The sequence below is a fragment of the Amblyomma americanum genome, chromosome 3 (genome assembly GCF_052857255.1).
Source record: "Amblyomma americanum isolate KBUSLIRL-KWMA chromosome 3, ASM5285725v1, whole genome shotgun sequence".
Lineage (NCBI taxonomy): Eukaryota > Metazoa > Arthropoda > Arachnida > Ixodida > Ixodidae > Amblyomma > Amblyomma americanum.
In genome coordinates, this window is record NC_135499.1 from 94,437,732 (window position 1) to 94,454,739 (window position 17,008).

The following is a 17,008-nucleotide window of genomic DNA, read 5'->3' on the forward strand; positions in this document are numbered from 1 at the left end:
CTCTTTTACTGGTGCTTCGTTGCGGATTGGGATTTCTGAAAACTATTTGTGCTAATACTTTTGGTAATAACAGGTATGATTTTTCTTAACTCGCATTGTAGTAATCCCATATGGCATCCCTCCCCCCTTTTTTTTGTCCACTTTGATCTTGGTCGCCTCTTGTAGTTTCCGCCGCGAGGGATGAAACTTGGCGCCATGCTTGAATTTTTCGTTAAACTAAGCGCCGGAAACACTGGAACTGCCTCAGATTACTGCAAAAGTATATCAGCTCACATCGAAGATTTATCATAAATGGATTTACGGATTCCCTCTCCGCCGTTATGGGACCCATATTAAGCGTGCCTTGCTTGCGAAACCTGAAGCGCAAAAAAAAAACCCAGTTAAAGTTAGTTGCTTCCGCGTCGCAACTCTAGGGAGCGTGACGCCGCCAACTATTCCCACATGGGACACAATATGCACGCAGTTCCGACCGCGCCCTCCAGGTGGCGTCAGCCATTCCGCCGCTGCGCACCACCGCACGAGAATAGTGGATGGAGCACGCGGTCGGCACGGCCTCGGATCAATCGGGAAAAGGCCGCGTGTCGGAGCGTGTGCGCCCGCAGCTCTCTCTCACTCAATCGGTGGTCGTCCCGGGTTCGAATCGTTCGCCCGCGCTTCCGCTCGTAGGTGTCCGTTTGACGGCGCTCTCTGAACATCGGTGCTTGTGTGGTGTGCGAAGTTCACTGCGACGACACAGCTGACTTCTTGCGCTCGTCTGCGGTTTGTTCTTCTGGAACTGTGGTCAGTTCTGTTTCGGTGCGGGCTGCCGTTGGTTCGTCGCGCGCTGCGGAAAGGTAAATGCTTCTTTTATTACGCGAAACAAAGAGCATGAAGCTGGAAGTTTGCAGTCGTCCGGGGAGCGTGGTCACAACGGAATGTACGCTTACAGTTGTAGACACTTTTGTAGTCCTGAGATCAAGTCGCCGCCTACCTGTTGCTCTCTGTGCCTTGTTGAGAGGGGAAGCAAAGTAGGGGCGCGAGTTTGATTAAGCGAATCATCTAGTGAGGCCTTACTGTCTTGCTGTGTGCCTGAGTACTTCCGCTTTGAGCAATGTTGTGCTTCTGCTGCACGCGTCCCGCTGCATCCAAATGGATGCAGTCTTGAAACTTGCCTCGCACTGTGCGCAGGCTAAGAGGCTATGGCGTCCTCCTGCGGATCGCTAGTTTGTTTGTTTGATTGCCTACGTTGGATACCTAGCTGTGAGAGTGGCGAAACTTATTTCCATGCTTTAGTTCAAGTTATAGAACCCCACGGGTGAATATCAGTAGCCATCTGCTGCCGCAATTCTCCGTAAGACGCTGATATTTTGTTTTGCAAGAATCAGCTCTTTTTTAATCAAGCTTCAGTCTATGTTTCCTTACAGGTTGCTATTTTCACTTCAGTTGTTCAGTAAATATTACTGATGGGGACCACCGCGGTGGCTTAGTGGTTATGGCGCTCGGCTGCTGGCCCGAAGGACGCGAGTTCGGTGCCGGCCGCGGCGGTCGAATTTCAATTGACGCAATATTCTAGAGGCCCGTGTACTGTGCCATACCAGTGCATGTTGAACAACCCCAGGTGGTCGAAATTATCCCGGAGATCTTCACTACGGCATCCCTCATAGCCCGAGTTGCTTTGGGACATTAAACACCCATAAACCAAACCAAAAATTACTGACCTTGATTGCAGGAGTTTTGCCGGATATTATACTTTTGAATGAACAGGTGCTTTCCGCATTTCGGCACTTGGGAATCATATACTCTGCACGTATCGCACCCAACAATTCCGGACAAAATCCTTATGAAGAGGAAAGAGTTTATGAACGGAATTTTTTTTTCGTATATAGTAACATATGACTTTAACAATCAATATATAAGCAGATCTGCGGTCGGCAGGCTTGCATTTTTTGCGATGAACATTTTGCTACGTCAAAAGAGTTCCTTATTGGTTTTCAGCGGCAGTCGTAACTGCCAGATGCGAGCGATAAAACACTTCAAAACAAAAATTTTTCTTTGCATCGGTTGAAAGGACCAGTACCTTACATACCTCTGTAATCGTACCTTTGCAGTAATAAAACTTTTTTCCAAGAATGCTGGACATGTGACAGGCTGTGGTATCGAAATACCGCCAAATCAGTTGTCACCCTGGAGTCCGCAATGAGAGCGTTCAAACGTTAAAAGCAACTACACACGAGTACGCGTGTCGTCTTCACAAAACCTGCTCCCTTGTGGAAGAAAAGTATTACGACTGCGCAGAGCAGTTATGACCACTCAGGTAGTTGGAGTGTTTGCTGTGGACTTGTGGTATTCAAAAGAGTGCGCACTTGGAATTCAGGGTGCACTTCATACTTGTTCCCGATTGCTTGATACCACGCGCATTTATAGATAAAATTGTTCTTCGCGCTTAATATTTCTGAGCACACACAGAGCACAAATGGTTGAATCGTCTTCTTAAGAGCAAACAGAATATAACTCCAGATAAATGATGGATATATAGTACACCTGAAATTTTAAAGTTGCCCCCAAACTTATTTGCTGCCAAGCATGGTTTTGTGTTCTTGATCAGATAAGACCGGCGCAGCAGTCAAGCGCCCAAGCTCTCCTCATATGTATTTCTGTTTCAAGATTAAATGCACCGCTCTCGCATGATACTGGAATGAACATGAAAATTGCTTTCCTGGGGCGTAAAGGAAATGGCGCAGTATCTGTTTCACATTGCCCAGTTGTCAAAGATATTGCTTTGTATATAGAGGGTAAAAGCGTCACCCAAAATGAGTTACTGAAAACGGCATGGATATTTCGCGAAGATGCTGCAATCGGGAAAGTCTGCTCAATAGTGGTCTCAGCGAAATATTTACCTATATTTGCAGAGTAGTCCTGATTTTACATAGAACCTACTTGTGCTGATTTGCGACTTATTACAAATCCAATCAAAGCATCGAAATCATACTCAAAATTGGAATTTGTTTTTTAAGAAAGGCAATTACACAGTGACTGCCTCACATTTCTCGGTGGACACCCGAACCGCGCCGGAAGGGAAGGTATAAAGGAGGGAATGAAAGAAGAAAGAGGTGCCACAGTATAGTACTCCGGAGTAATTGAGACCACCTGGGGATTTTTAATGTGCACTGATATCGCACAACACGCCGGAGCGTTTTGCGTTTCGCCCCCATCGAAACGCGGATGCCGCGGCCGAGTTCGAACCCGGGTTCTCCGGCTGGGTAGACGAGCGCCTTGACCACTGAGCCACCGCGACGGGTCAATACTCAAGGGCATGTTTTTAAGAAAAAAATTAACGAAGGTAAGAAATATCATGCAAGGCTTAATTAAGGAGACGGCTTCCCGAAACTTAAGCAATCGCAATGGCTTTTACCGCAAGAAGCCGTCGATCCACGACGTAGAATATCTTCAGGATAACGTTGTAGCAATTGACGCGCGCGTACGCAGTATGTTTTCGATGCCGGCGACATAAGTGATGTCTGGAGGCCACCTGTGCTAGATGCTGCTTGGACGTTGAACGCATCTCTGTGTTCTGTATCCTGCAGCAACTGGTTACAGCTATCTCGCCGTGTTGATTAACTGCGTTGGCCAAAGAGGCTAATCGGAACAGCTGCAATATTTACTTGTTCTCTTGCTCAAGAGCTGCAACCTAGAATGAGAGCTAGGAAAACGTAAAAATAACTACAAAAACAAATCTCTTGGTTCTGGACGCAGTAAAGCACAACGCTAGCAAGTGTGGTCATACTCAAAATGTAATAGAGAAATACTGCACTCGCAGAAGGTTTACAGACTTCTTGTTGATGGTTAGAGGTTACTAGTAAGTCTGCCCGCATGCGGTTGCTAAAAGGCACGCTAAAAGAAGCCTTTCATTCGGTATTTGTGTAACATTTACACTTGATTAAAACTTGTGTACAGTCATGACGTTTTGTTTAGCAAGCGGGCACATGCAGTTTTCTATTTCGGCGCCACCAGTACTTTGAAACAATGCTAGACCGTTAACAAGAGCCAAATGATGGATGCGCTTAAGAGTTTACTGCGAGTTTCCTTTTCTGTGCCCAACCTAAAGAGGAGAGCGCGTGGTACTGCGCAGTTGCGCTCCGGCTGTACAATAACGCTGACGCGTTTCCCGCCATTGCTTTGCGACTCTTTGCTTTTCATCAAAGAGGAACGACGCAGGAATGCAGCAATGTCAAAGCAAAAGGTATGTGCCGACGTCACCACAAAGCTCGCACAGCTGCGACGCAGCTGAGCGGTACATTGGATTAGCAGAGGTTCTCTCATTGCCAAAGGCTAAAAATATTGTCAGCATTTATAAAGTCGGCTTACACTTTATACGCGCCCGTGGCATGGATTCGCGCTGGGGAACCAGGTGCTGGAAAGGGTTGGGTGGCGTCACAAAACAAAAAACACACTGAGTGGCGATACGCAGGATGTACCGAGATCCTCGAATTTTTTATGGGGACGTGCGTATTATGGATGGCCGCGTGGAAAGGTCAGCGGTTTTTTTTGTGTATAAAATTGTCTTATATAACCAGGTGCGGCCCTGATTTCGCATCACGCACTAATTTTAGGTTCCCTATCGTCCCGGGATCAGCTCTGTCAGTCTTGTGCGAGTAAACAGCGTTAGGGTTAGTCCTTTTTTTAGACCGCCATAAATATTTCTAGTGACGGTATTTTTCTGTAGTTCATTAGTTAGCCTGGCCAGGGAGCGAGTACTGAATTCAATATCTAAAGTAGAACTTTCAACTGAGTAAACGAAAATTGCGATGTGCTCTTGACCGGCAGATCATGGTTTCCGATTCAGCCTGTGGAGGACGGGTGTAGACAGAAATAAACGCAAAAATCTCTATTTGTTGGTAACAGGTTTCGAACTTGAGGCGGTTGAAACCAATATGAAGTCCTGGTGACGGCGTATCTGGCCACATGGATGTATTTTTTGCACAGCAAATTTCTGATTTCCTTTTTAAAATATGTGCGACATGCAATCGTATGGACATTTTATCTTAAACATCTGAACAGGGTGGAGGTTTTCAGGTCTGAAAATCAGTGAATGTGATGCCATTGAGGGCCGTCTATTTATATTCAGCGTATAATTTGCGGCCTGAGCGCTGTGCTTTACGGTGACCAAATTGGCGTCCGCCTATGTCACCGCGAGTATGTTGAAGCCACTGTTATGATCGGGATGCACCCCAGCCGAAGGGGATTAAAGCCAGGATTCCATCGGCCGGCATGACCAAGCGGTAGCGGCAATATCGACAGGTCGTTGGACCCCACAAGGACCCCACGAAAAAAATTCATGTGGATTAGCTCAGCTAATCCAGGATAAACAAAGCGAAAGATGTCGGCGTTCACTGTGTTCGTTGGCGTTGACAATATTCTAGATGGTGATGGCTTTGAGGAAAGGAAGGGCCCATAACTGGCTCCCTGGATACGCGAACCCGACCGCGACGGCTGCGTTTCTATGGAGGAAAAACGCTAAGGCGCCCGTGTGCTGTGCGATGCCAGTGCACGTTAAAGATCCCCAGGTGGTTGAAATTATTCCGGAGCCCTCCACTACGGCACCTCTCTTCCTTTCTTCTTTCACTCCCTCATTTATCTCTTCCCTTACGGCGCGGTTCAGGTGTTCAACGATATATGAGACAGATACTGCGCCATTTCCTGTCCCCCCTCCCCCCCCAAAAAACAATTATTATTATATGCAGAGGCCTCAATCATGCTTTGATACATGTGGCGGCGGTCTCCACTAGCCCACGGAACCGGTTGTGCGCCTTTCCTTTCGTGAAAATGAACGGCCTTTGAAAAGTTGACAACGCCAATGAATTCTATGAAAGCCGTCAGCTCACTTGTTTTGTTTGGTTTTTGAGGAAAGAAAATGGCACAGTAACTATCTCACATATCTCGGTGGACACCCGAACAGCGCCGTAAAGGAAGGGATAAAAGAGAGAGGGAAAGAAGAAAGAGAAGACTGAAAATTGAAAGTTGGATTTCGAGGAAAGCCGCGGCGCTGCGCAGCGCCGGAACACCTGTGGCTCGGCGCTACTAGTGGCGCATGCGCAGTAGTGACTAGGGAGCAAGCGAGAGAGAAACACGCGCGGCAGCGGCGAAAGGTGAGGCGACGGAGTCGGCCGCGGCCACCTGCGCCGTGCGTGACGTCACTCGTGCTCCGACATACACCGGCTCGCGCGAAGCCCGGTGTTGACTAGCGTAGTGAAGCTTTTCGCTTCAAAAGACGTTTTGGGTTGCCCCGCCGCGGTGGCTCAGTGGTTAGGGCGCTCGACTACTGATCCGGAGTTCCCGGGTTCGAACCCGACCGCGGCGGCTGCGTTTTTATGGAAAAACGCTAAGGCGCCCGTGTGCTGTGCGATGTCAGTGCACGTTAAAGATCCCCAGGCGGTCGAAATTATTCCGGAGCCCTCCACTACGGCACCTCTTCTTCCTTTCTTCTTTCATTCCCTCCTTTATCCCTTCCCTTACGGCGCGGTTCAGGTGTCCAAAGATATATGAGACAGATACTGCGCCCTTTCCTTTCCCCCAAAACCAATTATTATTATTATATTAACCTGCCTGCGGAATCTTTTCCACGCTGTTCACGAAGGGGTGAGATGACCTTCCCTTTGTCTGTTTCGTCGCAAGACGCGACCGACGGTGGTCAGACGACAGGGGAAGAGGGCAACGGCGCCTTCCCGAAATTTACTGTGACTGACAAGTGCGTGTGTTTGGATGGACGTACAGTCTCGGATGAAGTAGCAACGGACCTCCGAATCCTCCTTGTCCATTCCCACGGTGCTCCGCGTGCTATGTGCGGCAACTCTTCCGATCTGTGCCTCGTGTTTTGAGAGGGCTGAGCCTAAGTGGATTTAACAGGCGGCTTGAGTGAGAACGATCGCTCTTGAACTTGGCGACAAGGTTCATCCAGTCGCTATGAGCTCTTAATTCTTGACTGTTCGCTCTTTATTTCGTAAATATGTAAATAAGTTCCTTAAGTGCCAGTAAACCTGTCTGTGTTTTCGTTGTCCCAAGTGTCCGCTTCTATCCTTCCTCGTCCATTTTCTGGCCAAACAACGCTACCCTGCTTCACAACAGCCGGTCATGCGGCCCTCTGCCCTCTAACATTGGGTGCCATCAGGTGGGAGAGAAGCGAGTTCTAAGAACGGAAGCGAGACGTAGCACCATGCACCAGCTCATATGCCAATATTTTATTTCTGAGGCTATCCTATAGAAAACATTCTTCTCTTCAATTTCGTTTTTGGCCATAGCTTCTATCGTATTGTACATGGTGAGGTGCTGCAAGTGCATCCGTTTCAGTTGCGTGGCTGCCGGCAGGCACGATGAAAAGTGAGGGGTTCCACTACTAGCATTACATGCATCGAGAACGTGTCGCTAAGGTCTCCGTGAACTTGAGGGTGAGCGTTTATTAAGACAATACTTGAAAACCATACCTTTTTTCATAGGCGCAAGAGACTATGGGGACATACCGGCTTACTAGGTCCCATTCGTTTTAATTTTTAGTTGGCGACTTACTCTTAAAGAGAATTTTCACAAATGGAGTTAAGTCCAGATTATTGAGCACCTTTATAAGAACATCTTCGAAAGTTGTGTATTAGATTTCCAATCCGATTTCAGACCTATTTTGGTCTTGTAAAAACTTGAGAAATTAAATTAAACATCTTCAGGCCTATGTAGTGTCAGTCTAACTTGTTTTCCAGAAATTGCACAAACACCTGTTTGTTTTATACAATCATAGTCAATCTTGGGAATTAAAATCTGAGTGAAATCGTTTCAGTCTAATAATCCTATTTATCCTGCCCTAAAGTTCTTGCTTGAATTTTTTATGCAGCTTTTAGTATCAACCCACTTAACGCTGCATACCAACTTCTAAAACCAACTGCGTTTTGAATGGACTTGGTTGCGAAGTTTGTAACTAATTTTCAAAATTAAAGCTTTCTTCGATTATTTGTTACCAGGGGCACCTGAAAGTTGTGCAGACGAACAGTTAAAAATTATGAAAAATTCAGACATTATCAGCTAGAAAATTACAAAATCAGGAATAAATCTCATAGCTGACTTTTAATTGCAACACCTTCCCTCTTTAACGTGCGCTGCAATTTGCGCGTACTTTTAGAAGTGAATCAAGAATTACTAAATACGAGATGTTTAAATCCACCAAAACGAAAGGCGAGGGTCTTTTTATTTTAAGGCAGCCTGCAGCAAGAGCGAGGCGCATGAAAATTTACTCAGGTTCGTTACCTACCGTGACGAAGGCAGCCTGTGCGGTGACCCAAGCCGCAAATAAATTTCTAAAACGACCAATAATAACAAGAGAGTTGATGAATGGCTTATAGCGAACTGCAAAAGCGATCAGAAGCAAATGTCGGCTTTGATGTGTAGGAGGAATTTCCGCGCGCTTCTATCACTACATGAGACACGTAACAACAGGGTTCTGGTGGAACAACGAGCTGAGTATTTAGATGGCATGTTATTCGTCACCAAGTTTAAACACAAACAAAAGATCGGATTAAGACTTCATCTATTCATAGTCTCAGTTATACAAGCCGCTTCTATGCACCATTGCCTAAAGCTTGTCATTTTCGGGGCAGCCATTTTAGGTCACTTTGAGTTAACCGTATTCAGTGTGACTGTATATACAGGGTGTTTCAACTAAGACTTTACAAAGTTTCTAAAGCTAGCCTTTTTGACTTAGAAGAGCATTTTTTAATAGCATTGTCAGCGGTGTAGTACAACAAAATACAGCTAAGACGTGTTAAGTAGCAGGCTGGTTAACTAATATAAAATAGTTATCTTTTTACTATTACGGATAGGCTTCTTGACCATAGAGAAGCGTTTAGCCCATCATAAGTAATAAAAATATAGGTTTTTCGAATTTCCGAAACTAGGTTTCCTTCGGCGCTGTGACCCAACAAATTTAGGCTATTCCGATGAGTTACGTGCACTGGAGAGGTTGCTTTGGATGTAAGCTTCCCTAAAACGCATGTATTTTGACGCGATCTAGGCGAAATTTGTTGGGCCACAATGCCGAGGGTAACAGTGTTTTTGAAATTCTAGAAACTGATATGGGTAATAATTAGGGTGGGCTACACGCCTGTGAATAAATAAGAATCCGGAAAGTTGTAGTTAAAAAGTTGATTATTCAATATTAGTTAAGAAGCCTGGTAGCTAGCACGTCTTATATGTATTCCGATGGACTTCGCCGCTGATAGTTCTGTTCTGAATCAAAACGCTGTTCTGAATCAAAAAGCCAATTTTTAAAAATATATAAAGTCTTGGATGAAATACCATGTATAATAAAGAGACTACATCTGTGTAGAAGCCAAACCAAGGTGTGAAGAATAAAAAGCGGTACAGTTCAGCGCACTATTTAACATAAACGCAATATATGTTGCACATAAAATTCGTTTACGTGATCATATTATCAACATGATGTCCTGGCGGGCACCAGACAATGTTTATAAAAAGCAGGCATATTATAATAGGGTAACTTTAAGACTATTGTTCGCCGTCGCCTCCCGAAAGCAAGTTTAGCCCTTCGTCGCTGTGAGAGTTCGCGATCAGTTAAGATAAGATACAAGAAGAAAGAGAAAGAGCGAGGGCAGGCATGTTAACCTAAACCAGAGTGGGTTTAATTTGTCCACCCTGCATACGGGGAGGAATTAGGGGATGCAAAAGCGAAAGAGAGGACCAGTGAGAGGCGCAGTTACAATGTTCAACAAGTAACAAAACAGTGGTTTGTAGTCCATGAGGGCCGTTGATTGCTGGTAAGATAAATGCCCATGTGGCAGAAACGTAAAGGCTAACGAACAGGATTCCACTTACGCTAAAGACAGCACAGTGATGTATTGAAAGGAATATGACCGGTGTAACGTTAAGACAGAAAGAAGGCAGAGTGGGTCAGTGATTAAACACGGCTTAATGACATCCTAGTCGAAACCTAGAGGAAGAAATGGGCTTGGGTAGGGCATGTTATGTGAAGGCAAGTTAACTGATGGTTCTTAAGGTCAATACTTTGGATTTCAAGGGAAGAGAAGCGTAGCAGGGATCAGCAGAAAGTTAGATGGACGGATGAGATTAGGAAGTTTGCAGGCACACGGTGGGCGCAGCTGGTACACAACAGGGCTTACTGCAGATATATGGGAGAGGCCTTTGTCCTGCAGTGTGAGTATTCAGGGTGATAATGAAGATAAAATCAGTTCTAATCCACTACAGGTACGGAAAAGTTGCAGTTACGAAGTTGCAGACAGTCAAAATTGAGCCCAAAGGTGTAGGTATTGCATCCATTCGATTCTTCATTGCTGTGCGCTAGTCTTATATAGGTCACTTTCGAAAAAGCATTCGCTCGTCATGTGGAAGCCTCGGAGCAACTCGAGTAATCTCGGATAAGTTCGGAGGAACAGCGCGCCAGCCCCGCCAGCTGCAGCCAATGGGAGGAAGCTAGGGTAAGCACGCGGCAGCGTCGCGCCAGCTGCAGTCGAGTGGAGAGAGGTTGGGATGATGAAAAGCGAGGACCGCAGTTGCACTCACATGTAGATGCCAGAAAGAAGAGACGAAAGACGAAGTCGCCGCAGGAACGTGCCGTGCAGCAAACAGCTAATCATTCAGACTGAGGACATCATCATCATGAACAAAGCCGGGCCTTCGACACATTCCGATGCCCAACGACGTACACGGCGTGCTGAACAGTGACGCAGAAGAGAGCACCAACTTGAGTCAACCGATCCAGCAGAAATAGCGAGGTGGTAAGCCTAAGCAGAATGAAGTAGACAGTATAAAATTGCTTAGCGCGAGGCGGAAATATCTCAAGAGCGAGAAACACGAAGAAGAGGCAGAAGGAGGAGGCGGATGATGAAGTCTCCGGAGGAACATTTAGTAGAGAGGAGAGTACAAGTGGCTTGAAAGACCTCCGAAAGGAGGGAATGGCGACTCGAATCACAACGAGCAGCTTCTGAAGCTTGTCGCAAGAGGGAAGACGAGGAACGACTGCAGGAACATTTTCGTGCGACTCGAATTTTGAAGCTTATAAAAGCTAAAGAAATAAAAATAAAAATAAACAAGTGCAAGTAGCATTTTGCTTAAATCGCCAGCCACATTTCTGTTTTCAATTTACCTCGAGTGAAATCCATCAAACCTGAGAGCAGCAAACCATAGGACCCGCTCATGTGAGCTGACCGCTAATATGCACATGCGACATGTGCCCAGAGAGTAAATTATGCTTTCTGGAAGCATGCTACCAGAGAGGCACTTCGGCTGCGAGCATGTTGTGTTCCCGGCGGTGTTTCACCTTGTGTTGGAATGCCGAGGCCTGCAGAATAGCCGTCGACAGCACCGTCCAACCTGTGTACGGTTGTGTCATGATTAGTTTGAGGCGCCCTGGCCACATAGACACTGAGCACGTTGTGACGCTTCATAAGTGTGGAGGTCACAGCCAACGACAGTTAATCACTCCTCATCCTCTCCGTTCTCTACCGATCTATATTTCTTTGTTTCTGTGCGCTGTGATGGAGGGATGGGCCCAGGGTCGTTGTCAGTGCTCGGTGATCTGGGTGAAGGGGGTGACATCCGCTTCTGCGTTCGTGACGCCGGATCCGGTGCAAAGCTGGGTACCGCTGAGACGTTGGCTGCAGTCGCTGTGCTAAGCAGTGGAGGTCTGCAGCGGTGCGGGTTCCGACGGCCGGTTCCCGGGGCTGGATAGAGTTCACCGAACGTCTCCACTAAGGAACAGACAGAGCGCACCTCGCACGCACTCTTTACTTCCGCACCTCTAACTCCTTTTTTTTTTCTCGCCAGCACTAGTTTCCTTTTAGCATCACCACAATGCCTTGCATGCCAAAAAGAGCGGTATGGCGGCTACACCTGGCATGAAACAAAATCGCAGAATCACAATACGCGGTTCGAAACAAACGTAGTAATTCTAAATATGATACAGTATTGTACACCTCTACAAAAGTGATTGTTACGGTATTTGAAACAAGAAGTCTAAAAACAAAAACTCTCCGTAATCTGCGCTACGGACCAGTCAATTCAGTCATCCTTTAAATGTTTCAGCCGCTTCCCTTGAGGTGATCGGCGATTTAACATGGAAGCTATTTGATGAGCGAGATCATCGCAGCGTTTGATGGCACGAGGTAAAGAAGATGAATAGAAGTTTTTTGTATTGCCGAAGATTGACTAGAAACTAGAAGGCAGAGGCTGGACGGAAGAGGAGAGTTACCACGGAAGGCGACTGTATGGGAAGAGCATAGGAAAGCGTAACCAGAGGGTGGTAACCCGAGAGGAAGGTGGTTACTGCTCAATGTGTGGTGTGGCGAGAGCGGAGGAATCTCCGACCGTAGGATGGTTGCCCTGGAAGGGAGTGGGTATGTCAAGAGCATAAGATGGCACAACTGGTCGATGGTTGCCGCAGAAACCACCAGGAGGGCAGTTACCGTACCACGGTAACCATCCGGAACGTGGTTACCCCAGAAGCAGGAGGGAAGTTATAATGAGAGCGGAGGAATGTAGCGTGGTTTATCTGCAGCTGCCGCTGCGAAATAAGCCGTCCTAGGAGACGATCATGGGCGGCGTTGCGCTTCTAGAGCGACGGACTGGAGAGGAGATGTGAACAGAAAATGCCTCTGTGCGAAAATTAAAAAAAGCTCTCTAGAACTATACTCTTATACTCACTCTTATACTCTCTGCCACAACGTATCGTAGATTATAAATAACTTAAATGGTACCGCCTAATCTTGGGTTAATCAGTGGTGAGCGCCCTCTCAATCTTTTGTACAAATGAACTGCATGGTCGGACTACACCAGAGCGTGCTAAAATTGTTAGAGCTTCTGTATTGATTTACACTTTCATATAACACAGACTGACAAGGCTGGAATTTGAGCAAGCTAACAATAACTAAAAATTTGGCATTGTATGAAAAGCACACACAGTGATGTTCCTCTTGGCAGCGAGTTTAGCGAGTGAAATGACACTCAGTCAATTATCTCGTTTGTGAGATTCATTGCGAAAAACTATGTACTGACCGTGTGAGATGAAGTAATTATTAAGAACAACTTATGTCATTGAGCAAAATGGCAGCGTTAGTTTATGCAGCCGAAGTAATACACTGCGCTTAAATTATGAGCTGCAAAGCTTGTTGGTATTGCAGGAGTTTAGTTTTCAGTTTGTCTTGCTGCGCTCTCTTTGGTCTGTTGCCTTTGCGCTGTTACGGAATCACTAATCACAGTGTTTTCATAACCGAAACAAGAGTTCCATCGTGCAGAGAGGTTGTGATTTTATTGATCAAATTTCCACCCTATTAAGCATATCGATGTCTCTCTAACCGGCGGTGACTGCAGCCCCAAAGGTTTTGACTTCCATCGAGATCACTGCTCATTAAAGCGCGCCCATGAAACGTGTACTATGTCACTCCGTCTGCGGCTTAAAAGCCAAACTTCGTACGGGCTTATAGTGACAGTCCGCTCTTCGCAAGAATGTCCTGTACACAGAAACTAGCCTTGGTCCTGCCTTTGTGGTGCCGCTGAGGGCATACGTCCTGTATATCGTTCATTTCTGGTAACATTTCTCGCAAAAATAATCCTTCACTGTCCGGCACTGATTTTAGAGGAGCGCGTTTTCTGAAACACAGTGAACAGACTATCATTGCTAACTGAATTGAAAAACACATCACGGTTCCAGCGTTCTTTGACCAACCGGGCTTTCGACAGGATCAATGCAACCAATGTGAATGGTGAGCGCGTCTAGATCAAATAAGGGTCTTTGTGAACCAATGGGTTCAAAATCAAGATTTTCAAAAACTTGCCAGTTAAGTTACGCACAGGAAGGTCAGAATGAGATGCTACAGTAGAGCTCTGATTTTAAACCTGGCTGTCAAGTGATAGGAAAGCTGAACCGTTTTCCGCGAATTTAGCGACAGTGAATTATTAGAATTATTGATCCTTGTAGGTAAAGCGTACAAATTCTAATGACCGACTATGGCCACAACAATAGTCAGGCTTCTGCTCACAGTCTCGAAAGAATATGCATAAACTCGGGGATGATGTTATCGTTCAATTCAATTCAATTCTTTTTATTATCATTTCTTCAGTACAGTACATAACATCACTGTCTGGATCCTTAGCCAAAGGCTAGTTATGGATCCATGCAATAAAAGCAAAGAGATTAGTGAGGACAAATGATTTCTACTGCATGCCAAAATAATACACATAAGAATGGTGGAAAAATGCAAAGCGTACAAGCAAGATGGTTCAAATTACAGAAATACAAGAGGGCTCATGACAGAAAAACAAATGAAGACAGGAACAGCATTTTTTATACAAAATAAACGCAGTTGCCTTAGAAGTGATTATTCAATGACATATGAATGGCAAACCCAACATAGACACTACAGAGAATAATAAGAGACAATCACTAAACGATTTGCATTGTAAATCAGGTAATTATTTGTGACAGAAAAAAGGTCTTTAGTGAAATATAAGGATTGGACGTTGCAAACACTACACAGGGGATTTTATTCCAAGTTTTTACCCCTTGATACTCGAAGCGGCGCTGGCCATAGTCATTGCGAGATGTAGGAACCAGAAATCTTCCCTGTGCTGCTGAACGGCTGTTAGTTGGGGCTCTATGGAATGTGTTCAAAGGAAAGGGGGAGGTGCCGGAGAGGACTCTTAGTACGAGTAGTGCAACGCGAAAATCTCGAAGCTGCAATGCCGGCATTATTTGGAGTCTAAAAAACAAAGGGCGAGAAGGCGTATATGGTGTTGTGCAAGTCATTATTCTCAGTGCCCGCTTCTGCAGGCGTAAAACAGGTTCAATGTAAGTGATGTAAGTGAACCCCCATGATTCTATACAGTAAGTTAATTGGGACTGAAAGAAGCTAAAGTATATTGTTTTTAGTGTGTGTATTTCGAAATGTCGCCGAGCTTTGGCCAGAACGAAACATGCATAAGATAGTTTGCTACTCAATTTTTCGATATGCGGTTTCCAGTTTAATGCAGCGTCTAAGGTTACACCCAAGTACTGAATTGTCTTAACTTCTTCAATTTCTTTATCTCCTATCGTTATTGCGGAGCAGGTATTCTGGTATTTTTTATAAGGGGATGCAAATATAATATATTTAGTCTTGCCTATGTTCAAAGTGAGTCTATTTGTTAAAAACCATTTATTGACTCTCTCAAGTTCTGAGTTTAAAGTATGCTTGGCTGTTTCAACGGAATTAGCGGTCACCAACAATGAGGTGTCGTCGGCGTACATAATGGCACGGGTATTTATTAGGCAATCGGGTAAGTTGTTTATGTAAAGTGTAAAAAGTATAGGCCCCAGTACTGAGCCCTGCGGAACACCTACGGAAATAGAACGCGAACTTGACGCGTGTTCGTCAATAATAACACACTGCCGTCGCCCAGTTAAATAGCTTCTAAAGAAATCGAGTGATACACCTCTGAACCCATATCGTTCTAGTTTCTTGCATAAAATATCGAGATCCACAGTGTCGAATGCCTTCTTAATATCCAGGAATACACCAACAGAAATATTGTTATTATTGAGTGCTTCATTGTTTGATTTTGGGTTTCTGCTGCCCTAGCCCACACTCTAACCGGCGCCATCAGATACGACCCAACAACACCCTCCGTGCTTCACCTTCAGTGTAATTTGGTTGTTTACTTTGAGCAATCCTGCCTGCATTTGAAACGTCCTGTCGCCGTAGATGATTTCAATGGTAAATTTATAGTCAAAGCTTTATTTTCCAGGTTTTACTGGAGGGCTTTCTGGTTAAAAGCTGACGGTGCAGCTCGACTCTGCACCTGGGAACCTCTACATGAAGTTCGAACGAGTGGTACGGGAACTTTAAAACAAGTCACATTTAAAATAGTTGCACTGTAAAAAAGAAAATTGTATATTTGACTAAATGGAACAAACAAACAAAAACTGAAACAGTTATACATATGTTCAAAACAAGTTTTTACCAACAAAGAAGTAAACATTCAGCTATACTTAACCGGACATATAAAATCACATTTGAACAAAATTTTTTCGCAGCCCAGTTTTTGTCCATCTCGTTGTACGTCTTATGTGTTTACAACATGGGACACAATACGAGGCATTTGTGGTTCATAATAATAAGTGCGAAAACGTGGATATCTCATTTATTAGTACTTTTGATATGTATGTTTGCGCGACGCGTGGCCAAAGATGCCAGAGTAGAATGAAACTCAGAAATGAATGGCGGCAAAAAATACATTTTTTTTTGTAACAGCTTATAATTATTAAGTGATCAACGCGGACATAGTTTTGCGGTTGGAAGACGTGCTTGGAGGCAGTCATGCTATCAGCATTTGAAATTATTCGATTAATGATGAGGCTCCCACCAGGCGCTCATTGCTGCTGTGAAGCCTGAACGCCGATGCAGCTTTATTCGGTGATTGCGTCGTCACTTCACAAGCTAACACAAAAATACTTCGCATGCATGCTTTATAAGCCTTTTTTGACACATCTGCCTCCTTTGGATTGAATTCTAGAATTTCTTCAGCTGCCCTTTAAAAGGATTTCCTAACAAATCATAGTGGTGCACTGACGCTTTCGCATAGATCATGGAAATGTAAAAAAAAATCCTTCGTTGTTAAGCCCGTTAGCCAAAGTTCTAAAGTAACGTCCTTGATCATTTGAGCTTGCAACGTAAATGACTTTCAAAACTAAACGAAACTTCGTTAACTATTCATGAAATGGTGCAGGGAGAAGCTGCGCAAGACTTACACTTAGACCAGCGTATTACTAAGTCCTATGAAGCATGTCGGCCGGACCTCTCCAGTTCGTCCCTACTTTCTTAGAGCTCTAAACTATAGGAATCTATCTATTTTTTCTTTTCACGTATGTTCCATTAAACTAGCCCACCTGTTGTAATAACATCAGCTCGGACTCTTGTTGTTAGGAAGGTCGATTTAAAATAACAAGATGCGCAAAGAAGGTGTTGAATCCACCAGGACTGCA

General features: G+C 45.0%; 1 protein-coding gene across 2 annotated transcripts in view; it reads left to right on the plus strand.

The window, feature by feature from the left end:
* The first annotated feature begins 561 nt into the window (after positions 1–561).
* LOC144124731 (diuretic hormone receptor-like) overlaps positions 562–17,008 on the plus strand; it is a 183,602-nt gene continuing 167,155 nt past the window's right edge. Inside the window, exon 1 of one of the 2 annotated variants that reach the window (XM_077657588.1) lies at positions 562–833. The gene's annotated coding sequence lies outside the window, so the exon portion shown is untranslated. The remainder of the gene's footprint in view (positions 834–17,008) is intronic. The other variant, XM_077657589.1, reaches the window with a different exon arrangement.